This window comes from Narcine bancroftii, chromosome 9, assembly GCF_036971445.1.
Source record: "Narcine bancroftii isolate sNarBan1 chromosome 9, sNarBan1.hap1, whole genome shotgun sequence".
NCBI classification, from domain to species: Eukaryota; Metazoa; Chordata; class Chondrichthyes; order Torpediniformes; family Narcinidae; genus Narcine; species Narcine bancroftii.
The window spans coordinates 76,973,243-76,987,164 of record NC_091477.1 but is presented as its reverse complement, the minus strand read 5'-3'; the positions used below and the strand labels follow the sequence as shown (position 1 = coordinate 76,987,164).

General features: G+C 37.7%; 1 protein-coding gene across 4 annotated transcripts in view; it reads right to left on the bottom strand.

The window, feature by feature from the left end:
* The window catches only part of LOC138742310 (rho guanine nucleotide exchange factor 4-like), a 74,565-nt gene that overhangs the window by 28,054 nt on the left and 32,589 nt on the right, over window positions 1–13,922 (bottom strand). The window lies entirely within an intron of this gene.

The following is a 13,922-nucleotide window of genomic DNA, read 5'->3' as shown; positions in this document are numbered from 1 at the left end:
GGCTCTCAAGTGGTTTATGAGTCCAATCTTAACTTTGAAAGATCTTCCGTCTCCAGGACAGGTCATTCCAGATGACAGATCGGACTTTGGTTGTTGCTGCCTCTCTTTCCATTTACTTCTCTTTTCTTCTAGTTCTGCACATCTGTTGGCTTTGAAAGTAGCTGTCCTTCTTGGATGGTTTGCCAGAGTTTCCTGTCCTTAGCATTGCTTTCCCAATTACCTTTTTTAAGTTTTTTTCATTTTTCACACTATGAACCATACTGACCAAAATACACACAAACATTGAATATACACAGTGTCATTTTCTCCCCTTTTCCCCCCTCCCTTCCCTCCCTCCTTCACCCCTCTCCTTCACCCCCCTCCCCACCCACTCAACGTTCAACACATATGATACATTAAACCCATTAAACAATGTCATCACACAATGAAAATAAACAAGAAATTTGTGTCATCTACTTTTACATACTGGGTCAGTTCATTTCGTCTTCTACTCCTTCTGTCATTTTAGGGTGTGGAGGTCCACGGTAGGACTTCTCTGTTGTGTTCCATGTATGGTTCTCAAATTTGTTAGAATACTGTGATGTTATTTCTTAAATTATATGTTATTTTTTCCAATGCAATACATTTATTCATTTCTATGTACCATTGCTGTATTCTCAGGCTATCTTCTAATTTCCAGGTTGACATAATACATTTTTTTGCTACAGCTAAGGCTATCATAATAAATCTTTTTTGAGCTCCATCCAAGTTGAATCCAAGTTCTTTACTTCTTATATTACTTAGAAGAAAGATCTCTGGATTTTTTGGTATGTTGCTTTTTGTGATTTTATTTAATACCTGGTTTAGATCTTCCCAAAACTTTTCCACTTTTTCACATGCCCAAATGGCATGTACTGTTGTTCCTGTTTCCTTCTTACAGCAAAAACATCTGTCTGATACCGTTGGGTCCCATTTATTTAACTTTTGGGGTGTGGTGTATAGCCTGTGTAACCAATTATATTGTATCATTCGTAACCTCGTGTTTATTGTATTTCTCATAGTTCCGCAGCATAGCTTTTCCCATGTTTCATTCTTTATCTTTATGTTTAGATTTTGTTCCCATTTTTGTTTGGGTTTACAGCTTGTTTTCTCATTCTCTTTCTCTTGCAGTTTGATGTACATGTTTGTTATAAATCTTTTAATTATCATTGTGTCTATAATCACATATTCAAAATTGCTTCCTTCTGATTGAAGAAACACAAAACATGCCAGATTCATGCAAAACAGCAATAATTACAGTAATACCAAAGACGTGGAAAAGATCCACTAACACCAGCATCGTATAAACCAATATCTTTATTTAACACAGATTATAAGATAATAGCTAAACTATTAGCAAACAGATTGGCCGACTGTGTACCAAAAATAGTAAAACTAGATCAAACTGGATTTATTAAGAAAAGACAAACAACGGACAATATCTGTAAGTTCATTAACTTAATCCATGCAGTACAAGGAAACAAGACGCCAACAGTGTCTCTGCGTCTTCCTTAGACGCAGAGAAAACTTTTGACAGAGTAGAATGGAATTATTTATTCAAAGTACTACAGAGGTTCAACCTACCAGAGAAATATATTAATTGGATTAAAGCATTATATAAGGGACCATTGGCGAAGGTGACAGTAAATGGATATATATCAAACCAATTTAAATTAAGCAGGTCAACTAGGGGGGGCGTGGCAAGATGGCATAAGGATCAGACATGCCTTCCAGTCCTCTCCTGACTCTATCTTATTGTTTTGTCTAGAAATGCCCGTTAAAATTCTTTAAAAGTTTAGATAATTTCAGTGCTGTTAATTTAACTTATGATGGTACAATTGGTGGAAAAGAGCAAAAAAATACGACAACAGATCGTCAAAAAACTACATTTTCCAAAAGTTCAAGTTTTGGAGCCTACCTACAGGAAAGACACCAGGACTCAGCGTGAAATGGATCCCAGGAGAGAGGTACAGTGTTCGGAGGCAGAGCTCTATGTTACATCGGTATAGCCCCCTAAAGAGGGCGCCAAACAGCCTTTAGAACAAAGAGTTACTCAGGTTCGCACATGCGCAGTAGCATCTGATGGCAATGTTATGAATGAACCGCTTGTAGCATCATCAGCTGAAGTATTACCAGCTGAAACATCGCCTGGGGAAAGACATTTGTCAACTGTAGTGGTGGCGCTGCAAACTGCACCTCTTGAGATGGAAGAACCTATACAACTTGATGTACTGGGAGAACTTAATATATTATGGACTGGGGAAAACCCCGGCCAGCATCCTCCAGTTATTGCTGGAGAGGCTGTGGCTGGGGTTTCCACACTACAGTCATACTACAAGGAAGGCAACCAGAATGAAGGAAGGAACAGAAGATTCTTTGGTTATGCAGAAGAAGCAGGAATCTGTTGAGCCAGAATCTCTTCCAATTGAAAAGATTCTTGTGTATCTTGAATCTAAATTATCTTATACAATGCAGGGATTATCCAAGATTATGACTGAACTTCGTACTAGGTTTAATACCCTGGTTAAAATACATTCTCAACAGATGGCTGAGTTTGGAGCTTTTAAGATTGAAGTGAGAGATAAATTTAATTCGTGTGAAGAAGATATAGACGAAATACAGGATCAAGTTCTTGATGTGACCAAAATGGTTGAAGACTTACAAACTCAAAATAAAAATTTGGTGAAAAAGATTGATTATTTGGAAAACCAATCCAGACGGAACAATATAATGATTATTGGTTTGCCGGAAGGTATGGAGGGACCAGACCCAAGAAAAATTTTTACTGAATGGATTCCGCAGGTGCTGGGTCAAGAACATTTCCCAGAAGGTATAATACTGGAACGTGCTCACAGAGCCTTGCGTGGAAGACCTATTTCAGGTCAAAGTCCAAGACCTGTTTTGGTTCGTTGCTTGAATTATTACAACAGAGAAATAATTTTACGAGTGGCTATTAGAAATTCACAACAGAGAAACTCACCCTTGATGATTCAAAATAATCGAGTTTTCTTCTATGCGGATTTGAGTCAAGAAGTTATGTTCCAATGACGGGAATTCAATCCTGCTAAAGTGTTGTTGTGGAAGAAAGGTTACAAGGCAACCTTTAGATATCCAGCTATTTTAAAGGTTTTTCAAGATGGTTGCCAACCAAAGTTCTTTGATTCTCCAAAGGAAGCTATAGCATTTGCTCAAGAGCTGCCAATTACTCAGTTTCAACAGAGACATAGTCCGCCGTGATCTCTAAGGAGACAAGAGATGGAAGAAAAGAGCCGTGCTCCAAGAAGGAATGGTTGTAATGGTGACTCGGCAGTTGGAGCTGATTAAAAGAAGAGTTGTCCTTTTTTTTCTAATGTTTTTTTTTAAAAAAAAGGGATATTAAATAATGATGATGTTAGTTTAAGATGAAGTGAGAGTTGGGAGAGAGAACTGGATAGGCACTATTTCCTGAAAGTCATCTGCTACGTGTGAGTTATCTCACACCCATTTTTTTTGGGAGTTACCACATTGCGCGGTTTAGATGGGAGGGGGTATTTTTAACCTCCTACCCATTTTCTTTTCCTTTTTTTTTGTATTATTAGATTAAAGAGTGAAGGCTTTTTTTTGTGTTTAAAAAAAAAGCATCAGAAAGTATTTGATTGTTTAAAAAACTAAAAATTGATGTGGTTTTTTTTTGTAAAGTTTATTCAGTAGATAAGGAATATTTGAAATTTAAATGTGAATGGGATGGATAAGTTTTTTAAATATTTTTTCTTTAACTTTAAGGTGAAAGGAGTGGTAATTTTGGTGTATATTATTTTGCTATTTTAGTTATAGAACGAAGGGAATAATGGTGAAAGTTATAAATTGAATTGTACAATTCTTAATGAGGCTTGAATTTTGTTTGTGGTTTATGCTCCATTTGTTGAAGATATAGATTTCTTTGTTGATGTGTTTTTATTTGGATATCTGAATTTTAATGTAATGATTGGGGATATTTAAATGTGGTATTGGAGCTTTTATTGGATAATTATTCAAGAGTAAAAGGGAAAAATGGTGGAAGAGTACTAAAATTGAATTGTACAATGCTTAATGAGGTTTGAATTTTGTTTTAAGATGGTGGTTTATGTGACTAATATGATGATAGATGTGAAGTTAGTTGATATTTGGTGAAAGTTTATCTCTATAGAGAAAGTTTTTTTTTCATCTTTTTTTTTCTCATGCTAAATTTTTTTAAAGAATTGATTATTGTTTAAGAATTTTTGTTACTAACTTTACTAATTTTTTATATTAAATTTGAGTTAAATACATGTTTCATCTTAACTCCGTTTGTTAAATATATGCATTTAAGTTTGATTTAAATATGTTTTTTAAGTCTGATATCTTAGTATTAATTACTTTTCTTTTTGTTAGTATTTTAATTGGTTATGTTTTTGGTTTTTTTTGTAAGTGTGTTTTTTTCTCACATATATTATTAACTTTATTAATTCTTCACTCTTTATTTGGGGGGGAAAGGGGGGTTGGACTAATTTGAGTTGGGTTATTAATGTGTAATAATTATTGGGGAGGGTATAGTTTATTTAGATTACTGATACTGTATTGTAATTTTATTATTTTATTCTTAATTTTTAAAATGTAATCCTATATGTTATTCATGTTATAAAATCTTAAATAAAATTAAAAAAAAAAGCAGGTCAACTAGGCAAGGATGTCCACTATCTCCCTCACTGTTCGTGTTAGCTATAGAACCTCTGGCAGAACTGATAAGAACAGAAAATAAAATAAGAGGGATAAAAATAAAAGAGAAGGAATATAAAATCAGTCTATTTGCAGATGACGTTATAATATACTTAACAGAACCAGAAATATCAATAAAAGAATTACATAAGAAATTGAAGGAATATGGAGAAGTATCGGGGTACAAGATCAACGCAAATAAAAGTGAAGCGATGCCAATGAATCATGCAGATTTCACAAAGTTTAAAAAAGAATCACCATTTAGATGGCAAACACAAGCAATCCGATACCTAGGTATACAACTAGATAATAATCTAGGCCATCTATACAAACTAAATTATCAGCCATTAATGAAGAAATTACAAGACGACTTAGAACATTGGAAAGATTTACCACTAACACTGACAGGAAGGGTAAATTGCATTAAAATGAGTATCTTCCCAAGGATACAATTCCTATTCCACTCATTACCAATTCACCTAAAAGAGAAATTCTTCAAGGAGCTAAAGAAAATAATAAGGAAATTCTTATGGAAAGGGGGGAAACCGAGGATAGCGCTCGATAAATTAACAGAATGTTACAAACAAGGGGGCTTACAGCTAACAAACTTTAAGAATTCTAATAGAGCAGCACAATTAAGATACCTATCAGATTTTTATCAAACAAGGGAAAAACCAGATTGGACCAGATTAGAGCTAGATAAAATAGGGAAGGTACCTGAACATATACTATATAAGTGGGATGAAAAGCTGGTGCAACATTGGAATTCACCAGTACTGCACCATCTGCTCAGCATTTGGAAGAAGATTCACATAGAAAGGAATAAAACAAATTATCAACTACCAAAATTAATATTGACGCAAAATCAACTAATCCCTTTCACAATAGATAACCTTTCCTTTAGAGAATGGGAGAGAAAAGGGATCAAAAGAATAGAAAATTGTTTTTTGGGAAATAAATGATTATCTTTTGAACAAATGAAGTACAAATATGGTGTAACTCATGGTACAATGTTTGCATACCACCAACTGAAAACCTACTTGAAGGCTTTCCCAATTATTGATGTTACATTTCTTTTTGTTGGACTTTAAAACATCTTTGAATATCTTCTATCGTTCACCTCTTTTACATTTGCCTTTTTTAGGGTAGGAGTAGAAGATTTGTTTCGGCAGACATTCATCTTCCATCCAAACAACTTGACTGTTCCATCTTGGTTCTTAATGGCAGAGGTTTCAATGCGTTTTGTTTTTCCTTAATTTAGCACCCTGACGTTATTTCTTCTATCTTCGCAGCTGATATGTAGAATGTTTCAATCTAGATATAAATGGAACTGATGACCAATGATGCCTCAGCAAGGACGCTTCCAACTTTCTACAGGTGCATTCTGATTGGTTAAATCACTCTCTGGTATGGAGATGGCAATGCACAGGTCAGGAACAGGCTACAAAGGGTTGTAAACTCAACCAGCACCATTATGGCATTAATCTTCATTCCATTAAAGACATCTTTAAGTGGTGGTGCATCGAGAAAGCTGCTTCTATCTTCAAGGACCCTCACCTCTCAAGCCATGAACTTTTCTCACTGCCCTCATCAGGAAGGAGGTACAGGAGCCTAAAGACACCCACTCAATGTTACCAAAACAGCTACTTCCCTTTCACCTTCAGATTTCTGAACAGACAATGAGCTTTTTTTTTGGCCTGCAAAACGTTACAACATTGAAGACAATGAACCTATTGAATCTATCTCACTTTTTCTCTTTTTTAAGGAATTGTATTTTATAGTAATTTTGCCCCTTGCTCTGAACAATATTGCCTATGCAAAACAACAAATTTTTACTAACACATGTTTATGAGAATAAACCTGATTCTGATTCTGACATTTATCGGTGGTGATCAAAAATCCCCACATGTTCTTGGTGACCCAAACAATTTCATGTTACTGTCATTTGCATAAATGAATTAAGCCCTTGTCCACTGTAGTTGCAGTTGTAAACACCTAGGTCAAGCATAGCCTAAAAATTGGGGTGGACAATGCATAGGAAATCACATGCGATTTTCATCTTACTGCCAATTTACTTAAAGTGAGATGAAATTTGACAATGAATAAAATTGATGACTATTAAAATTGATCATTATCATTAATTTCAAGGGCAATTTACCACATCGTTGTCCAAACACCCAACGACCTGTCAATAATCACAAGCCCTTTCTAATTTCCATCCATCATCTTTCATGCTCTTGATAATGTCACCCTTTGGTTATAGACATCACAATGTTCCACTAATCATCTCTTGAATAGTGAGGCTATTCGATGTGCAACCATTCAAAGCCAAATTACATTTTCTTAAAGTTGGTGGACTTCTTTTACTAAACTCATCGTTATGTAAAAAAAAATTATATTTATAGCACCATTATCTGAAGTCCTATATTAGAGTCTAACCAACTATTTGGATATAAAACACTTATCTCTGTGATAACTTCTCAGAAATGGACTCCTTTCTGTCTTTTCATCTTGATGAAAAGCTCAGGCCCAAAACGTTGGTTATATATCTTTGTCTTCTATGAATGCTGCAGGACCTGCTGAGATTTTTTTGTATTAACTACAGTCACAGTGTCTGTAGACTTTCTTGTTTCACAAGAAGATTAGTGAGTGCCATGACTCTGGGTAACATTACTGTCGTGGTTAAAGCTTTGAAGGGCTTAAGTCATTCAATGCATGTGAGGTTGTGATGGAAGGTGTGAAATTTAGTCCTAGATCTAAAATCGACTGAACATCTCTTCCACTCCCCACTTTGTTGACCTAGTTCTCTCTTATTTTGTGTCAGAAATTCAAGGTGTATTATCCTAGTTATACCAGCTGTTTGCAGTGACTTTCATTACCTGCTGCAGTCAGAAACAATTGCTCTTCAATAAGTGAATACTGACTTTAAGCAGAGGGAGCTCTGATCAATTGGATCCCAGTGTGATGTGCTGACCACATTAAATGGTGGTTGATGTCTCAACTTTAGAGAAGTGATCTGCAACACTGGTTACACACCTTATCTGTGCCCTATTGACATGTGCTGGTTAACTGGACATCACCATCTCTCATAATATTTGAGAAATATTTAGATGAATGGTGAATACTTGAAATTCCACAGCATTGAAGGCTATGGGCTAAGTGCTGAGAAAGGAAATTAGCACAGATAGATGACGGTGTTGCGGTCATGTACTTACATGCATCGGAAGCCATGCAGGTGACCTTGACATGCTCATTCTCCTCCTCCTGCATCCAAGATCCATCCCACTTATGTAGTCTTCTTAATTAACTTGTGTATGCGTTATGTACTCCCGTGCGCCTCTGACATATCCGAGGTGATGCATGGGAGTAATAGCAAGCATGCGGGGATTAGTTAAGCAGGTTTCAGACTTGGGGTGGATCTTGGATGCAGGAGGAGAAGAGTTAGAGCATCAAGATCACCCGTGTGGCAGAAAGCCAATTAAAAAGTCAGAGGGGCTTAGCTGGGTGATATTTGGGGAGATGAAGAAGGCAGTGTTGTGTTTGAAGAGAATAAAGAGGGTTGACTCCATTTTGTGCTATAAGAAATGAGTAGCGTATTCTTTAATTGTGTGTAAAGTGGGTAAATTATTGTTGCTATGGTGGCTGTTGGCTATGTTGGGCCAAATGCAATACAGTGCTATTGTTAACACAAATCATTCCATTGAAATAAGTACAATGGCAAGTTTACTGTTGTGAGTAACACTGAAGCTTGATATAGTACAAAAATAGTTTAATGTGGATCATATGGTGTCATGCGACATTATTTGGCTTGTTTCTTCTATTTGTATGAGCTTTCCAATTAGCACAATCCCATCAGCTTTCCACAAGGTTCTACAACTGTTTGCCATCTGATCTGGTAAATGCCAGCTCACTCTTAATCTTTAAGAATAAATTGGATACCAATCCGTCTGCAAATCCTCATGGCTGCTGCTGAACACAGGTGCTGCCATTTTGGGCCCAGACCCTGCGATTGCAGGATTTTAAATCAAATACCGCTGACTCCTTTAACAGACCATTTAAAGTCTGTATGGATCTATCGGCTGTAGGACCCCATGGGGGAGCTCTATGTCTCAGCTCCCCGCTCTTCCTGGGTTCATACCAGCGGCAGCACTGCCATTTTTCAAAAAATTACTATTAGCTTTGCTTGAACCCAACATATAAGGTAGTACATTCCACATCTTAAACTCACATTGTAAGGTACATTTCCTCTAGTTCCAGATGAAGAACAAAGCATTCATAGAGGTAACAGTTAGTTAAGCAAGTAAGTTTATTAAATTTGATTAGTCTGACTTTCGCTAGACTTTAACTATTGAAACTATTGTCTTGGATGCAATGATTGATGCACAATCAAAGAACACTTCATTGTCCTTTCTTAATAAGAAGTTCTGGGAAAAAAAATCTACAAGTTTGATTTTAGTCTAGCCAGGAAAGAAAGTAACATTAACATTCTAAACATTATAGTTCAAAAGGCTTAGAATTCTGCAATAGCATACAAAAGTTGTGGAGTTTTACGTTCTATTTAGGTTACCAAAAAAGCGTGAAAAAACGTATAAAAACAGATAGACTATTAAATATGGGGAAAAAAAGTGAGTCGTACATTAATTAGTTAATTCAATTGCTTTAGAAGTGTAATAATTGCATCCATGGCATTGAGCCATCATGCAAGTCCTTTAAAGCTGAGGATTGAAATGAGAAGCCAGTGATTTTTATTGGTAATATGTCTTCATGAATTACAAAATGCTGTTTTATTCTGAGCCAAATGCACACAGATCCAGAAAAGAAAAGCATATTATAAAATTAGTTTGCGGATAGTCAACAATATTTAATAGCCTACTGTCGGATTATTTGGTGTCATACAAAGCGCAAGGCATTAAGCATATTGTACAGGCCTTTCACTAGCAAGGGCCTTTCCTTTGTGCTAAGGAAATTAGGGAAATCCATGTCAGACCATCTTCTATCCTTATGTCAATAGGTTGGCATTGGAAGGTGGAGGGATCAAGGCCAGATCAATAAAGGGGACAGCTGGGAAGTTACAAAGGCATCTGGACAAGTTGTTAGTGGAAAAGTGGAGGTGTGGTCAAGTGAGATGGCTCAGTGAAAGTGGGTCAGTCATTCACATCTAGAGTAGGAAGGAATAGTTGGTAGCTTTGGAAAGGGGTGGATGAAAAGGGACAAGAAAGAAAACACACCAGAGACCGATTCTCAATTAAAGTAAACCTTTGAATGATCAGAGCATGAGATCTTGGGTGGAGCTGTGGAATTACTGTATTACCTTATGTTAATCTCAGCCACAACTCACTACAATTGAATAAAAGTGAAATCATGTTTAAGGGAACAAATTAATTCACACAACACAAAATATTAGAAGAAAAGAAAACTTGATATAAGAATATTATTTATTCATTAGCACCATACCTTTTTCCATTTTACCCTGGAGACTCTGGAACTCATGTTAAAGTTCAAATTTATTATCAAGTGACTGCTCATAACCAGATGAAACAGTGTTTCTCCAAACCACACAGCACATACAAACACCAATAATGCATGCTTGCCATGTAATAATCGCATATATACATGGAGCTATAATAATTAATAAATATTTTGAAATAATTTACATTTAATTTATGAGACCAAGGTTCCAGGATACCATTCCTCAATCTCACAACCTGTGGGAAGCAGCTATTTCCCAGCCTTGCAGGCCTGATTTTGATGCTTCTGCACTTCCTTCATGTAATAGTTCAGAGATACCATGTAATACATGGTGGAGATCCTCCTTAATGCTTTAAGCTCTATTTAAGCAACACTCCCGGAGAAAGTCATAAATAGAGGGATTGGAAACACCACTTTCTCTGTATTGATCTCCAGTCCGATGCTTTGCAACTTCCATACCATAAAATGAAACAGCCAGACAGGACATTTCTCAATTATGCTCCTGTAAAACGTTGTCAAGGTGTGACCTGGTAGTCTTGCCACATTCAGTCTCCTGAGGAAGAGTCCCCACCAGCTTTGACCCTGCTGGAGGCTAGAGCTGGAAATCTGCTTTGAGGAGATACAAGTGTTTGAGATGGATGTTCACAAGTTGGTCCCAATTATGAAACTGGTTAGAAGGAACACAATATGATGCTGCATTTTGGAATAGGTGGCAGAAGGCAACGGTGAGTGCACTGGCCAGAGATCGAGGGGTGGAGGAGAAATGCAGACCCTCTGAGGGAGGAAAACAATATCATGGTCACGATAGGCTTGGACCTTTGGTATCACCAAAGTATAATTTCTATTATTTAAGCCTACAGATGCATGCCAATTCTGATTAACATCCCAGCTGTCTGCTGCCATGATTTTCCAATACTTCCCAAAGAGTTATCCCTCTGTTCTGGATAACAATCTGCTCCCAGTTGAGACTTGTCTGACCCAGGGGCTATTTGTTTATTGATGAGAGGCGTGGGTGAAATTTCCATATGTGCAATCTGCATACATACGGCATCTCTCTGTCATGAGGATCAATCGTCTGCTCGGGTTGGCTTCTCCCCCTTTCTAAGCCAAAGGTGTTATCTCATAGATCCTGCAAAAAGACTGGCAGCGAAGCATAGAACTCTGCCGCAGACTGCATAGAGGCATTACGACTTTCACTGTGCCTTTCTAGTGACTGCCTCCAGAGCCAGAAAAATTAGGATTGTTGGAGAACACTTGCACAGAAGGAGATGCTTCCCCGGCTTCTCAAACCCACCTTTGAGAGGTGGGCTGAAAAACTCCTCCATGCTCTTTCCATCTCTTCCATTGGGCCATGCAAACCTGATAATGAGCCAATCCTCTGTTACACAACAATCTTCTCTCTCACAAATTCCTTCCCATCTTTGTCCTTATCTGTCGGATTGGGCAGTACTGGTGTGTAGACAACTTACTTCCCCTTTCCGTGCTTTATCACAAAAGCTCACACATTGCAGAGTTAAACAAGAAAGGTTGCGGATATTGGGGTCAAGTGCAAGACACAAATAGGCTGGAGAAATTTGGCAGGTTACACAGTATCCATAGGAAGTAAAGAGTATCCAATATTTTGGGCCTGGAGCCTTCATAAAGTTTAAAATAAAATAGCCAGGCACCTGAATAAAAAGGTTGGAGGAGGGGGGACGGTGGAAGTGCACAGGTGAACAGGTGAGAGGTGGATACAGGTGGGAGGGGAGAAGAGAAAGAGGCCAAGAAGTGATATAGGCAGAGGGTCAAGGGAAGCTCTCTGATGGGAGAGGAGACAGAGGGATAGGGAAAGAGAGAGAGAGAGACATAGGACCAGCGTTAATGGAAATTGGAGAAGTTGATGTTAACATTGTCTGGTTGAGACTGTTAGAACAGAATAAAGGTGTTATTCCTCCAATTTTTGTGTAAACTTTCTTTATCAGCACATGAACTTCGTCATGGCTTCATTCCTGATGTGCTCCTACATGCCATTTCAACCTATTTTCTCCATTATTATTGAAAGTGACTAGGCTGGTGTCAGGTATAATAATGCAAAACCATCTTCTGGAAATTTATCATCTTCCATGGTCTCCTTAACTACCTCTCCACCACCTCCTCATTTTTACTATCATGGATGAGCAGGGCAGGAGAAGAATTAGTTGAACTCCCAGGACTCACTACAATGATAAACAACTAGACAAGAGGATAAAGAAGATATGTGCATGGTGCTTCTATAAGAATGGACAAGCGTGCATGAACAATAGACTGATCAGAAATGACGAGTGGCAAGAGGTGATACCTTTACCAGATTTTGGATTAATAGCCTCCCTCAAACAGGCCTTGACTTGGGCCTTCCCCCGTAGCCTTGTGAGGGGCTTAGCACTAGAGTGTCCTTTCCCTGCCTCACAGCCAAATAACTGCAGAGAGGGCAGAAGGATAAATAGGAAACAACTTGTAGCGCGTCAAATGACTCAAAGACCTGTTGACTCAAACCAAGGCTTTTATTAAGAAAAGACTGGAGTGCAGTACATCGAGGTCGACCAGTCCAGACTGACCTGGGTCTGGTTAGGAGCAGCCCTTTATGACCTCCCAGTAGGCGTGGCTACAGCTCTCAGCCAATCACTACTACTATATGTAAACATATACATTGGTGATAGTATCCATACCATCACACAACTTACTGAAAAAATCCAATGATGTTCCTTAAAATGGTGACAAAGTACATGGGTTTGTGAATGCAGGTGCAGTGGGGATGAGTGGGGGCTGCATAAAAATGTGCGTGTGTAGCTACATTCGTGCTGGCGATATCCTCGAGGATAAGGTTCAAATGTTGGAACTCCCTTCTTGAAATATCTTTTAAAGTCCTACTTTATTTTCTGCATTGACCTATGCTTCTTGGGCTGTTTCTCTCGGCTGCCAGGCACAACCTCCTGATCCCTCTGGCACATCACACATCCCCTAAAGTAAATTTCATTCTGGCCGGTAATCTGGGGGCCTTGCTCATTGTTCCTTCTGCCTCTCTCTCATCATGGCAGCCATTGTTGATATTGGGATGTCAAGGAAATGTCCTTTTGAGCACAAAGGCCAGTTGTGATTGCTGCATGGCTGTCAGAAGCTTCTAGAAAAATCAAAGAGTATTTCTATATTTGCTCCATGCATTTGTAGAAGTGTACCTCAAAGAAAGTACACACTTGATCATTTGCAATTAAATCCTTAGAATTAATTCAGCATGGGATATCGTATTACAACTATCTCGTTCTCTAATAAAGATGCAAATGAAAATTTATCTACATGTATCATACTCAACGTTCTTTGTGGATCAATTGTAGATTTGCCAGAGCAAGATAAAAAGAACATAATTGACATATTCTTTGGCCAAGAGAATAAGAATTGCTTTTATTTCAAAAATAATAAAAATACCTAATGCATGGCCCACAATTTAACGGAAGATTTACAAAGGAAAATATGCTGCTAGACAAGTATGTTTTGATACCTCATAGTGTAAAGTAATTTATATCATGGATTAACACAAGAGTTTTAAAGCATCGTTGAGAGCAGCCATTCTCTGTATGGACCCCCTGGCAGCCACAGAACATTTAGGGGGGTAGGGAGGGGGGCACGGACTTAAATTCCAAAATATTTTTTATGTTCCCAGTTAGAGAGTACAGGAGAAACCAACTAAACTTGACTGCTTCACAGAGAAG